The following is a 14,194-nucleotide window of genomic DNA, read 5'->3' as shown; positions in this document are numbered from 1 at the left end:
CTCCTCCTCTCCATTTTATCCCTTTTCCTATCCCCTCCTCTCCCCCCTTACTTTCTTCTATGCACTTATCTATCAGAATTGTCCCTAGACCTAATATGATAGCATCCTCGTCTGTCTCCTTTCCCTCACCCCTTCCCCTAGCATTCCCTCACCACCCCCAGCACTATCTGAAATGTCATCTGGCCTAGTACGATAGTCGCTTGTTTTGTTCCTCCCCTCCCTTTCTGCACCCCTCTCCCTCACCTTTTGTTTTTCTCCGGCTCTACCAGAAATGTCATCAGGCCTAGTACGGTAGTTGACTGTTTGTTTCCATTTCCTTCCCACTCTCCCCCTCCCTTCCTTATCTATGTCTTAGCTCTTGCACTATCTGAAATCCTTATCTATGTCTTAGCTCTTGCACTATCTGAAATGTCGACAGGGGGAATACGATAGTTAATTTCACATACTTGCTGTTCATGGCCTGTAAGCATGTCATTGTATTTTCCCTTGTTCCCTACCTTGCCTTGAAGCGTTTTGAAACACATTGGGCCTCATTACATGTCACCCGGTATGGAAATAACGGTGGCGGTAAACCCGCCGCCACTGTTTCCATACCGGGTGATCACGAGTCCTGCAGGCGGAGGTGTCATTCCCGCCAGGTCTGACCTGGCAGGTTTAACACCGCCCGCCTGCAGGCGGACGTGGAAACACCGGCACCATCACAAGACGGTGCCGGTGTTTCCATGGGCCCCATTCCCATTGAGTCCTGTGGGACTCAATGGGAATGGGGATTTACCAAATTCCGCCTCCGGAATTCCCGGGTCACCGGGGTTGTAATGCCCCGGCAATTCAGGGAATCACAGAGGCAGAATGGTAAGATGAGTCCAGCGGTAACCGAGCCGGAAAAACCGGCAGGTTACCGCCGGACTCGTAATGAGGCCCATTGTGTATAGGCGCTATATAAATAAACTATCATATCATATCATACAAGGTTGGGGCAGCCAGCGTGTGGGCTGGTATTTCCAATACTAGCGCAGTACAGTAAGTTGCGTTCTGTGCATTCAATGGGATTAGTCCATGGTCGAGTTCAGTTGAAAAAGCCACGTTTTGAGAGATTTGTGAAATTGGAGGATTGTGGGGGCATTGTAAGTCGATACTGTTATCGAGCGCCAGAGGATGGGTGTGTGATAAGAGAAGGATTGTTTGCGTGTCCCCCGTTTGCAGTCAAATCTTGAATTTAATCGAGCAGGTTGGTCGATTTGCAGCGCAACGAGGTACGCTGGTGTGGTACTCTTGTTTGTAGATGATACATTCAGTCTTAAACAGACTACTAGCTTGGAGAGGAAGCCAATGTAGTTTGCGTAGGACAGGAATGATCCAGTCAAATCTCTGCATTTCTGCACACCCATAATAAGACGTGCTGCAGTGTGGTGGACTGCGTTTAGGGGAGCCAAGTGAGCCGCTGTAAGCATTGTCAAGATGCCATTTTCCCCATTTATGTGTGAGTCCTCAAAGACCTGCGCTACAGTCTGGAAGTCCTGCGCTGGGATGAAGGGTTTGATTTTGCGAAGGGTGTAGATTTGGAGCCAGGCAGTTTGGGCCTTCTTGGCTATGTGCTCCTAAAGGACAGGCTGCTAGCAGCAGTGAAGCCTAAGGATTTTGCTGCAGCTGAGTGCTGCATATTAAATCCTGCTAAGCGCATATCATTGAGCCATTGTTGGACAAGTTGTTAAGCGGGGGGACCAATGGCGACAAATTCGGTCTTGGCTGGGTTAAGTTTGAGGTAGGCAGTCGACATCCAGGACTGGATGATGGCATGGCAATCGCGGAGACGACATGTCCTGTGTGCTTTTTATTCTCATGTACATCTGAGCATCGTCCGCATATTGGTGGATGGCTATATCAGGGACTGTGAGGAGTGTAACCCACAGGCTCCATGTAAAGATTAAAAAGGAGTGCTGATGGGATGGAGTCTTGGGGGACTCAGCGGAAAACTCAGAGTAGTTAGAACACAACGTGTTCATCAGGACGGCCTGATGTCTGCCCGACAGGTAGGAGGTAAACCAACTCAGGACAGTGCCAGAGAACAAAGGGCAGAAAGAAACAACAGGGTAAATTATGGCTCAGAGAGCCAGAATGGCAACTGCCTTCCCAAACCGTAGGGAATTACTGGTACACAGGGAACGGTTTGCTGGGGAAAAGGTTCATCAACTTGCCGGTAAGGGCAAGACCAAACAACTAATGATATTTGTATGGACCGTGGTCCTGTTCTCTTGGACACAGGGTAAGAAGCTGGTCTGATACGGGGTGAAAGTGAGGACAACCAGCACAAATATGTAAGAGTGCGAGAGGGGAATTCAATCTCGTATTCTTAAATCTAGGCAGCTGGCAATCAAAACTGCAAAGATTGAGGCATTGGAATAGTCATGTAACTTTATTTTAACACTAATGACTAAAGAGTTCCTTGCAAAAGGGTGGTTGTCCAAATGGTGATGGACATAGTACCGAATAATCACTAAAAAATGCACTGTCCCACTTATTGTGGGATGGGAAAACCAATACTTTTTGGGTTTTCTCTCAATTTCATGCAGTAACCCCTATTGGTCTTGGGGGTATCATAAAATGTTGTGGTGGAGCCACAACAGGTAAGGTTGACTGGTTTCGATGGTTCATGACTGATTACCGACCATCTTCTTCAGGACAAGATCAATCTTCATGTGCTATTGAATAGTGTCTGTCCTCTTAGTAGGGCAGCGATGACAGGCTGCAAGTAGATCCTGGGAGGGGAGACACAAGAAACATAATTGCAGAGAAGGAGTAATTTATATGATTACCTGTCCGTGCCACCTGCGCTATATTGGGATGACTGCCCGAGAAGTGAAGAAACGGATGATTGAACACAGATCTTGCATCCGCACTAAGAAACTCACAGCACCTATGGTTCCGCATTTTCTGGCGGAAGGACACACAGCAGAGTCTTTTCAATGGACAATTTTGGAAAAAATAAAACACCCGAAGCGAGAAGGTAACTACCATGCCATACTCTTTACTCAAGAACAGAAGTGGATTTTCCGTTTGAACACCTGCAAACAAGGGTTGAATGAAGCAATGCAGTGGCAAGAACTCGCGGTGCTACAACATTGAACCACGATTTTCCACGAATCACTACCCACTGGTAGATGTATCTGTGTGGTTAATGGGATAACATATGCAATGTTTGATGCAATTTGTCTTCCCTCCTTCTTTGCTACATGTTATTCTGGTCCATTCACCTATGTCTCCTTTTTCTACTCATCTCCCTCATTCATTTGTTTTACCCTTGTTTACTTTACTTCATCGGCCCTTGCTTTGATCTATCCATCTGGTTCATTCGGGGATCCTATACACCAGTTTTTTTACAGTTCCTTTATTATTGTTTAATGTTTATTCCCTGGCATCACCTCTACTTTTTCCTTCCTTCCCTTGCCGCAGGTTTGAACCGCTTATGCACCCTTCCATTGTTCACCCCCCGCACTCACTACTCATGATCTAGGCACCTCCCTCGCAGCCCCCCCCCCCCTGTGGGCCCAAACGCAGTTTCGTCCCTCCTCCCCTAGCCCGCCCCGTCACGAGCCCGGTCCTGTTCATACACACATCCACCACAACATTTTATGATACCCCCAAGACCAATAGGGGTTACTGCATGAAATTGAGAGAAAACCCAAAAAGTATTGGTTTTCCCATCCCACAATAAGTGGGACAGTGCATTTTTTAGTGATTATTGGGTACTATGGCAATCACCCTTTGGACAACCACCCTTTTGCAAGGAACTCTTTAGTCATTAGTGTTAAAATAAAGTTACATGACTATTCCAATGCCTCAATCTTTGCAGTTTTGATTACCAGCTGCCTAGATTTAAGAATACGAGATTGAATTCCCCTCTCGCACTCTTACATATTTGTGCTGGTTGTCCTCACTTTCACCCCGTATCAGACCAGCTTCTTACCCTGTGTCCAAGAGAACAGGACCACGGTCCATACAAATATCATTAGTTGTTTGGTCTTGCCCTTACCGGCAAGTTGATGAACCTTTTCCCCAGCAAACCGTTCCCTGTGTACCAGAGAACAAAGGGCAGCATCTTACTTTATAAGGTTTTTGTGAAGAGGAAACAAGAGAATATGCCTGAGAGCATGAATGTATGCATAGACCTATTGATATCATACAAGAGTGGGGTAGTGCCAGCCCGGGCTATGGACTATGAGGATTCAGGATGACCACCAGGGGGCTTTAAGCCTGCGAGAAAAAGGTGGTTGAAAAGAATATATATCTGGGGGCATGTGTGAAAAACATGTCAATATATTTGTCTGGAAGGATCATAGATGGGAAATATGTATTATGAAGTGCTAATAGTTTTATGGCAAACTAAGTGCTGAGATACAAAAGGCAGACACAAAGGTGGTTAAGAAGAGGAATCAATTTCCTAAAAATGATCAGGTGGTTCATGTCGTCTGGAAATTCCAGTGCTTCATTTCCAAAAGTTACATGAAGTTCACCATGGCTCTGGCAATAGAATCGTGACAATATGCTAGTTCTTTGATCAGCTAGCTCTACTGGGCTGGAGGAACAGTATCCTAATTGCAACCCATTGGTGGGGGATGGTGGAGGTGATTAACGCAGCACTCCATGGACCATTTGAGTGCTTTAAAACAGACTAACTTTCACAAGGTGACAGTGCAGTTTCTTTGGCACCCTTGAAATGTGCTCTTCCCTGAGGGTATTGGTGACATTTCTGTATGTGATGTTTAATAGCACATTTATACATTGAAGAAAGTGTTGGTGTGCACCAAGGAACAAGACATTACAGCAGTCTATTTGATCTCCTATGATGGTGTATGAAATGGAGGAACACTTGGCTTTGGAAATAACGGGTCTCGTCTGTTATATGCATGTTGGCTAACCTGATGGTGGCGTTTGTTTAACTGGCAATGGATAAGGTGTAGCCTATTATAATTCCTGGATATTCAACTCATTTTTATCTTTATAAATTGAGTTCTATACACAATATAAGAAGGGATTAAGTATCCGATTATGTGCTTCCTTTAAGGTCACATTGTGTTGTTTTAATTTGCTCCTGCCTGGTGAAATGGAGACTTGTCACCTTCAATTTGTGCAGTCTTAGAGAGACAGCAGGAATAAGAGAATGCTGTTGCAGAGGTGCTATTGGCACACAACATCTACATTGTTGTCGAGGACCTCCCGCCCCAGACGATCACCTGATAGAAAAGTGTAGAGCATCAAGGGTACATATCAAAGTGCACCCCAGAATTAAACGTACTAATTCAGCAACCATGAATGACCTCCAAGAGCGCGACAGTACAAGACTTGAATGAAACTCATTTGGACCTTGCAGATTAGTGCAGATAAAGCCTCATACCTAACCATGCAAATGACAGTAATGCAAATAATAAGACATATTGCTGCAATTCAGGTGCGTTCAGTTCAGAAGCTGCAAAGGATTCAACATTGCGGAAACAGGGACCCCTGTCCCTTGATCATAACATGACTGGGAATATCTTATGATATGCAGGAGAGAAAACTCCCCAGGTAAATGGAATAACCCAAATGCTGTATATGGAACAAGTTACTTACCTGTAACTGTTGTTCTCCAGCATGGGTCTGGCATGGATTCACATGCTCATGAATATTCCCCGTCGTCAGGCTGGGAATCCTCGGTAAAGAAAAAACCAGTATCAGTTTCGTTTCTGATCTGTCTTTCGTAGCAATAACCAATCACTGGTCTCTGCGTCATACTGACCACAGCCAATGACTGCCCTCTACCTAAGCACCGCCTCTGGCAGCCATCTTCAGATTTGGAAGCACGTGAAGTGGCAGTATGACCAAGTGAAGAGCCGCAGAGGGGTAGGCGGGAGGGTTCGCATGTGAATCCATGCCAGACCCATGCTGGAGAACAACAGTTACAGGTAAGTAACTTGTTCCTTCTCCAGCATGGGGTCTGGCATGGATTCACATGCTCATGAATAAAGAATACATAGCAGTACACACATGCACCACCACGGGAGGTGGCAAAGGCTCAACATTAAGCATCACATCAACTCAACATTAAGCATCTTACCTCCTCACCAGGCCCACCTCAGGCGAACAGGTTGCGCAGCACTGCTTGGCCGACCCTGGACTCCTCCCTGGAATCCCGGTCGACGCAGTAGAATTTCGTGAAGGTGTGCGTCGACCTCCACGTAGCAGCCCTGCATATGTCCAGCAGGGGCACACCAGATAGGAACGCCGTAGTAGCTGCGATCGCTCTGGTGGAATGGGCTCTCGGACGGCCAGGCAGCGGTCGGTTTGCCAACCGGTGACAGTACATGATACAGCTGGAGAGCCATCTGGAGATGGAAGCCTTCGAGAGAGCCTTCCCCTGATTGACAGGTCCAAAGTTCACAAAGAGTTGTGACGTCTTCCGAAAACCCTTCGTGCGGTCCACGTAGAACTTCAGCGCTCTAGCTACATCCAGCGAGTGCAAAGTCCTCTCAGCCGGCGACGAAGGCGACGGGAAGAACACAGGTAACACCAAGGGTTCGTTGAGATGGAAGTCCGACGGTACCTTGGGCATGAAGGAGGGGTGCGTCCTGAGCACTACCCTCGTGTCGTGGAAAGTCAAGTACGGGGCCTTGCAGGAAAGGGCCTGGATCTCTCCCACTCGTCGTGCGGAGGTGATGGCCACAAGAAAAGCTGTTTTCCACGATAGAAACTTCAACGGGGCCGAGTGCAGAGGCTCGAACGGAGGTCCCATGAGCTTGGTCAGCACCACGTTGAGCTCCCACGCCGGGGCCGGAGCCTTCACCGGCGGGAACAATCTGAATAGTCCCTTCATGAACTCTTTCACCAGACGATGAGACCACAAGGACGTCCGCCCCTTGGTTCTGGTGTATCGGGAGATCGCAGCAAGATGAATCTTGATGGACGCGTGTGCCAGTCCAGCTTTGGCCAGCGTCAGCAGGTACGGCAGTACTTGGGGAGCCGTAATCCGTAGAGGGTTAATCTTCTGTGCGTGGCACCAGACAGAGAACCTCTTCCATTTGTGTCCGTAGCATTTAAGAGTCGAGGACGCCCTGGCCTTTGCAAGAACCTCTCTGCAATCGGCCGGTATGTCGTATCCTCCAAACTCTAGCGCTGCAGGAGCCAGGCCTGCAAGTTCAGCGACTTCGGGTCGTGGTGGAGGATGGCGCCTCCTTCCCTGGAGAGTAGATCCGCGTCCGCCGGCAGCTTGATCGGCGGGGACGCTGACAAGTCCAGAAGGTCCGGGAACCATATCTGCCTCGGCCACGCAGGTGCGACGAGGATCATCCTGCACCGTGACCTCTTGAGCTGGTTGACGAGCCGGATTAGCAGAGGCAAGGGAGGGAACGCGTAGAGGAACAGGCCCTCCCAGGGGAACGAGAAAGCATCGCCCATGCTCCTCGTCTGGGGAAACCTGCTGGCGAACCTCCGGCACTTGGTGTTCGTAGCCGTCGCAAACAGGTTGATCTGGGGTGTGCCCCACCGTCGGAAGAGGCGATCCACCAGATCCTGCCGTAGTTCCCACTCGTGGCACGAGCGCAGCTCCCTGCTGAGTGAGTCGGCGATGGTGTTTTTTATCCCTGCCAGATGAAACGGCACCAGAAAAATCCCTTGGGCGACGGCCCAATGCCACAGGTCCTGCGCCTCCTTGGACAGCGCTGGGGACCTGGTTCCGCCCTGTTTCCTGATGTAAAACATGGTGGTGGTGTTGTCGGTGAAGATCCTCACCACCTTGCCCTTCAGGGACGGAAGGAAGGACCTGAGGGCCCAAAACACTGCATGGAGCTCCAGGACGTTGATATGCAGGGACTTCTCCGTCGGGAGCCAGAGTCCCCTCGCGTGCAGATTTTCGGTGTGCGCTCCCCACCCTTCCAGGGAGGCATCCGTGGTCACAGTCTCCTGGTGGGCTGGGGTCTGGAAGTCCATGCCCGCCGTCAGATGCGCGCGGGTGCCCCACCACCGTATCGCTCGTCGGAAACTCTCGTCGAGCTTGATCCTTTCTTCGAAGCTGCCCGTCGTCTGGATCCAGCGCGCATCCAGGAATTCTTGCAACGGGCGCATCCGGAGCCTGCACATGGGAATGAGGTAGATGCAGGAAGACATCATCCCGAGGAGGGACTTGATGGATCTCACTTTGGCCGCGTCGGCCACCAACATCCGTTGCACTTTGCCCAAGATGGTCCTGGTCCTCTCCTCCGACGGGGAGGCCAGAAGGGACACTGTGTCGAGCCTCGCTCCCAGAAACAGTGCGACTTGCGCGGGCACCAGGTGGGATTTGGCGTAGTTCACGGAGAATCCCAGGTCCGTGAGGAGTTGGACGGTCCTTGCTGTGTGGACCACGGCGAGCTCCTTCGTCTTGGCGCGGATGAGCCAGTCGTCCAGGTAGGGGTAGACGTGAATCCCCTCGCGGCGCAACTGCGCCGCCACCGGTGCGAGGCACTTGGTGAATACCCTGGGTGCCGACCGTAGTCCGAAGGGAAGGGCTTTGAACTGGTAATGACGCCCTTGGACCACGAACCTGAGGAATTTTCGGTGCCCCTTTAGGATTGGAATGTGGAAGTAGGCATCCTCCAAATCCAACGACGATAGGAAGTCTCCTTCCTCCAGTTGACCCAGGACGTGCTGTAGGGTGACCATCCGGAACTTCTGCGCCTTGATGAACTTGTTCAGCCGTCGCAGGCCTAGGATGGGGCGCCATCCTCCCGTCTTCTTCTTCACGAGGAAGTATCGCGAGTAGACTCCGGAGCCCCGAAGCCTCTTTGGGACGAGTTCGATGGCGCCCTTCCTGAGCATCGCCTTTACCTCCAGGAGAAGTTGAGGGACGTGAAGTTCTTTCCTGGCCACGGGGGGGACGCGCGGGCACCTTCTTTGAAACTCGAGCGCGTGGCCCCGGGCCAGGGCGTCCAGCACCCAACGGTCGGTGGAGATGGACTCCCACACGCTGACGAAGCCCGCCAGCCGGCCTCCCACCGGGGTGCTTCGGTGGGGGCCCGACCCCACGGCCGGTTCAATCCTGCTTGGACGCGGCCTTGCCGCCTTGACCTCCTTGGCGACGACGGCGGGGTCCGCTAGACTTGCCTCGTCCTCTGTAGGCCTCTTGCGACGACGAGCGGGCCGCTTGACGGAAGGAAGAGAAACCGCCGCCGGAACCTTTGGAGGCGCCCTTGCCTCCGCCGCTCCGAAAGGGCGTCCGTCGTTGCTGCAGGACTCCAAGGGCCCGGGCCGTCTCAGTATCCGCCTTGATGGCCTGGAGGGAATCGTCCACCGTCTTCCCAAACAGGTTGTTCCCGTCGAAGGGCATGTCCAGGACTCTGGTCTGGACGTCCTGCCGAAAGTCCGTAGCTTTGAGCCATCCACGACGTCGAAGGCAAACGCCGTTGCCCAGCTGGCGGAAACCCGCGTCGGCGATGTCCGTCGCCACGGTGATGGCGTGGTCCGAAGCCACTTCACCTTCCTGGAGGATCTCAAGGGCCTCCGCCCTCTTGTCGTCCGGCAGAAAATCCAGCAGGGGAGCCATCTTGTACCAGAGCTCCCTGTCGTAGCGGGCCACGATAGCCAAGGCGTTGGCCGCTTTAATCGTCGTCGCTGCCGACGAGATGACTCTACGTCCCATAGTATCCAATTTCTTTCCCTCGCCGTCCGGCGGGGAAGTCGATGTGGAGGCCGCACCCCCCCCCGCTTTCTTCCTGGCTGCCGCAGAGACGACGGAGTCCGGGGTAGGCTGCGCCCGGAGGCATAGGGGGGCCGTGTCTGGGACCCGGTACTTCTTCTCGTACCGGTCTCTTCTAGCTGGCGTCGTGGCAGGGTTCTTGAGGAGGGAAAGGCCCTCATCCCAAATGTCGTCCAACAGAGGCACTGCGAGGACCGTCTTCCTCTTGGCCTCGCGCCGCTGATAAAGGAAGCCTTCCTTTTTCTTCTCCTCAGGGCAGAGTTGGAAAAGCTCGGAAGCCCTGGAGATCATGGAGTGGAAAGATCCGATCTCGTCGGGCGGAGAAGCCCTGGTGGGAGGCGACGACGGAAAATCCTCGTCGTATGCCTCGTCGTCCGTACCCGTCGCTGCCGTGTCAGTCCCCGTATCATCCCCTCGGGTGGATGGGGAGGAGGGCTGGACGGGGCGCGACGGTTGAAAAGGAGGTGGAGGATGGATCCTTCTTTTCTTGGTAGGGGGAACACCAGAAGGTCCCGGTTCTGGATCCCCCGACGGGAGAGGTTCCTCCGTCGGTAACGGTAGCCTCGTCCTTATCTCAGTGCATAAGGACTGTATGGCCAACAAAATGGCCGCCGAGTTGTCTCGCGGCGTTGGCAGAGGGGAATCCGACGGGCGAGCAGGGGCCCCGTCGGTATCCTCGACGATGTCGTCGTCGTCACCTGCGTCGGGGCCCATTCCGACGGGCTGGTCTTGTTCCACGCCTAGGCTGTGGCTTAAGACCTCGATCAGCTCCTCTTCTGAGGTTGAGGCCGAATCTACGACGACGCCCTGCCCCCCCTTCTTCCCCACGGAGGGTTTCACGGGGGTCCTATCGATGGGCACAAAAGAAGACTCCCTCCGAGGAGGCAGGGAGATTCTGGGCCCTGAGGTCGCCACCACTGGTGCAGCCTCCACAGGCTGGGCCAGGGCCGCCGCGACCGTTTCGATAGAGGGCTTGGTCGGATGGATCAAGGCCTTCACCACCTTAGGTGCGCTCACCGCCTTATCCTTGAGGGAGGGGGCACTGCCACGCTCCTCCTCTGCCTTAGAGCTCGACCGGGGCCTCTCCAGGAGCTTCGCCGGGTGCTCGGCCTTCCTCTTACCCGACCCAGAGCGTTGGCTCGTGGTTGATGGCGCCGGGGAGGGTGCGCCCTGCCTGGCGCCCGTAGAGCCCGACCGTTCGGCGCTCCCGGTGCCAGCGGACTCGCGGTGCTTGGCCTTATGTTGGGCCCCCGTCGCCGGGGCGCCCTCAAAGGTCTTAGAAGACCGCTCAGATTTCTTCTTCTTCTCGCCAGACGGGCTCTTACCCTCCAGCCAGTTGGCGAGACGTTGATGACGGTCCTTCATGGTCCGTTCCAACATGTTGCCGCAAAACGCACAGTCCTTTTCCACGTGCGTTTTGTCCTCATGAAGGCAGTAAAGGCAGAAAGAGTGTTCGTCCTCCTTAAAGACGTTCTGCAGCTGGCATCCAGGGCAGACCCTGAACAGCTTTCCGGGCGTCGAGCTTCCCTTCTCCTGGGCCATCTCCGAGACCGGGCCTGAGAAGCTTCTGGAGTCCTCCGAAGTGTAGCTCGACGAAATCTTCACCCTTGAGGGGCACAGACGAATCCGACACGGGTCCCCGTTGATCGGATGTAGGATCGGTGGAGCTTGAGGCTCTTTTGACCGAAGAATCGAAGTTTTTTGTGAAAAGCGCGAAAAAATAGCACTAACGCTCGAGAGCAATAGCACGAGGATCCCAACACATGAACGTGCGGTAAAAATCTGAAGATGGCTGCCAGAGGCGGTGCTTAGGTAGAGGGCAGTCATTGGCTGTGGTCAGTATGACGCAGAGACCAGTGATTGGTTATTGCTACGAAAGACAGATCAGAAACAAAACTGATACTGGTTTTTTCTTTACCGAGGATTCCCAGCCTGACGACGGGGAATATTCATGAGCATGTGAATCCATGCCAGACCCCATGCTGGAGAACCTAATTATTCATCTGACAGGAATGCAGGCTAGGTTGCTCAATATATGAAATCTATTCTCAAGCGCCCTGTATGAAGGAGCAAGGAGTCCTCTGTGGCAAATGGAGAACATCGCGACAGAGCAGTCAACAAACATTAGGAAACATGCCCAGCACAACTAACGTGTGGAGGAGGCGAGGGATCCAGGGTTTTAACCACACCCAAAACGACACAATCCAGCATTCCAAGAATGCAGACTGAGGATATGACCTGAAAGGTCATCTACAGATCAAATGCCGCTGAATTTGAGAGACTTTAGAAAACATGTTAAAAAAAATTAAGCACGTGCACAGAGAGGCCATGGTCAAAGAATCAGCACTTCTGCTGTGGTCAACAGGGGGTGAATGGGTGAAGCACCAAGGGGATACTGGAAGAAATAAACTCCCCATCGTTATCCACAAGATTGTTAAAAATTGCTCACATTTCGTAGCCATGCTCAAGCCCCAATATCACTCCGCTTTCCGCCCATGTGCTTCAAACAGGAGCTACAGGCCTTTTGGTGCGGGACCACCGAGCAGAAAAAAACTGCAGCCTGCCGCAAGATTCGCCACAGGAGGATATGGCCGCTCTCAAAAGAAAGCGACTCAAGACAATCACATAACACATAAACCCATCAAAGATAGGTACCCAAGGGAGCTAGCTTCAGTGTGTCCAAAGACAAGGGCATAGTAATAATCAACCTCTCTACAAGTCCAAGCGACCCTAACCCCCAATGGGAGGAGTGAGAAATGAGGTAGTCAAAAAGAGACCAGGGGAAACGGAAAATTAAATGAACATCGAGGATTGGGTACAACTGTCTCACAATGACATTTAGGATCCAAGGCTTCATTTCTAAGTGCTACACCTGTACATTTAGTAGCACTGAGAATATGGAGCAGGAGTCAGGGGTGTTTGGAGAGGGGAAATCTTAGGAAAAATGTCTCTTTTGGAAACTTTTCCTTCATGGTTTTTATGGACCCTGAACATTTTTGCTTTGTTTTTTTTAACCATTTCAAACTTTGAGTAGAAGTAAAGCCTTCAGCTTCACTTGACCTGACATTTGCTAATTTTTTATGGGGAAACTGATCAGTCCTTCAGAATATTAGTACTGGGAATCTATTTTTCCCTTTCATCTTTTATATTTTTGTAACTTTTTAACATTGCACACAGCGTCTTGCAATGCAATGGGGATACATTTGTTTCACCATCGCTTTTTGCACCTGGGATTTGTGGTTACTTTTTGATGCGTCTAAGGACAAGCCAGTGGCAGCAGATATATTTTTACAATGTTTGCGTTATTTCTTGGGTGCACATTCATGTTTACCACGTACAGCTACTAAACATGGCTAGAACCCTAAAATGTCTGTGCCACAAGATTTTGTTTCTTTCTTTTGGCCATATTGTTGTTTAGCCTTCTTTCTGCCTTGCGAGGTCAAGAAATCCCATATAAGATCATGCACTTGCTGCCTTTGTGTGTGTGTGTGGCTCAGGAAGTGGGTGGGACTGTCTGACTGTCTTGTCCTACTCTATCTGTGGTGACAGAGAGTCTAGGTGTGGGGCATGAATGAAACCAAACGTTGCTCTACTGGCTGTCTGAATGGTGCAGATCGTTACCATACGTGGGCTTGGCCTTACTTCCAGGATGGATTTTGGATAAGAGGACTCCTGCAGTCATTTCTTTAGATCAGGCTTGGAGCCAAGAATCCCTCGTAGATGAACAGCTGACTGAAGATCCCAAGAAGACTTGTGAAGAGGCCTGGCATCCCTTCCTGCATCTGGCCTGGTGAAGCCCTGTTGGACTAGCTGATCTCTGAAGACCCTGAGCGGTGCTTCTGCACTTGGACTAGTGGGTCTCCTTCCCGAGGATCAAGAAGTCCTGTGCCTTCGGAAGTGTCCCAGGACCACCCAGTGGACTGACCGGCTCTCTTGTGGCTACCTTCACCAGAAGCATCACTGTTCCGCATTTGCACACAGAACCTCGTGGTCACCAGATCGTGGTACAAGTCACCTTCTCTATGCATTTCAGCCTCACATCCTCAAGGGATCCTGTCCTGGGGAAGCTTCTTAAACCGCGAATGGAAGGACGCCTGCTGTGGTCTATGTGCGGTGGCCATCGCTGAAACTAGCTTTCCACCGTCCTGCGAAGTTTCCGTAAGAGACCTGCACCGGTGACTCTTGCATTAACTTCATCGCCAGGGGTAGAATCTTGCATCTGAATCTAACTGGAAGAATCCTTGCACCCGCAGCTCTTGGGCACCTCTCACTGGAAGCAAAGGCGGTAAATCCAACCGCCAGCGACCCCCAGTCAACAAATCAAGTTATCTGGGAAAATCTAAATCAGGGGGGTAGGTCCTCCATAAAATAACATCGAGAACCAGTCTCTTTCTATCCTACCATTCCATTCCACTGCCTTTTGGTCATCTGACCTGAAAGACAACATTTTACTTACCTAGTAAAAATCTTTGCATCTCCTCTTTTGACCAA

General features: G+C 51.5%; 1 protein-coding gene across 5 annotated transcripts in view; it reads right to left on the bottom strand.

Moving 5' to 3' along the window:
- The window catches only part of LOC138528612 (uncharacterized), a 1,266,637-nt gene that overhangs the window by 256,183 nt on the left and 996,260 nt on the right, over nucleotides 1-14,194 (bottom strand). The window lies entirely within an intron of this gene.

The sequence above is a fragment of the Ambystoma mexicanum genome, chromosome 7q (genome assembly GCF_040938575.1).
Source record: "Ambystoma mexicanum isolate Mex_15411 chromosome 7q, UKY_AmexF1_1, whole genome shotgun sequence".
NCBI lineage: Eukaryota > Metazoa > Chordata > Amphibia > Caudata > Ambystomatidae > Ambystoma > Ambystoma mexicanum.
The sequence above is the reverse complement of the archived record's forward strand: the minus strand, read 5'-3'. Positions and strand labels throughout refer to the sequence as shown.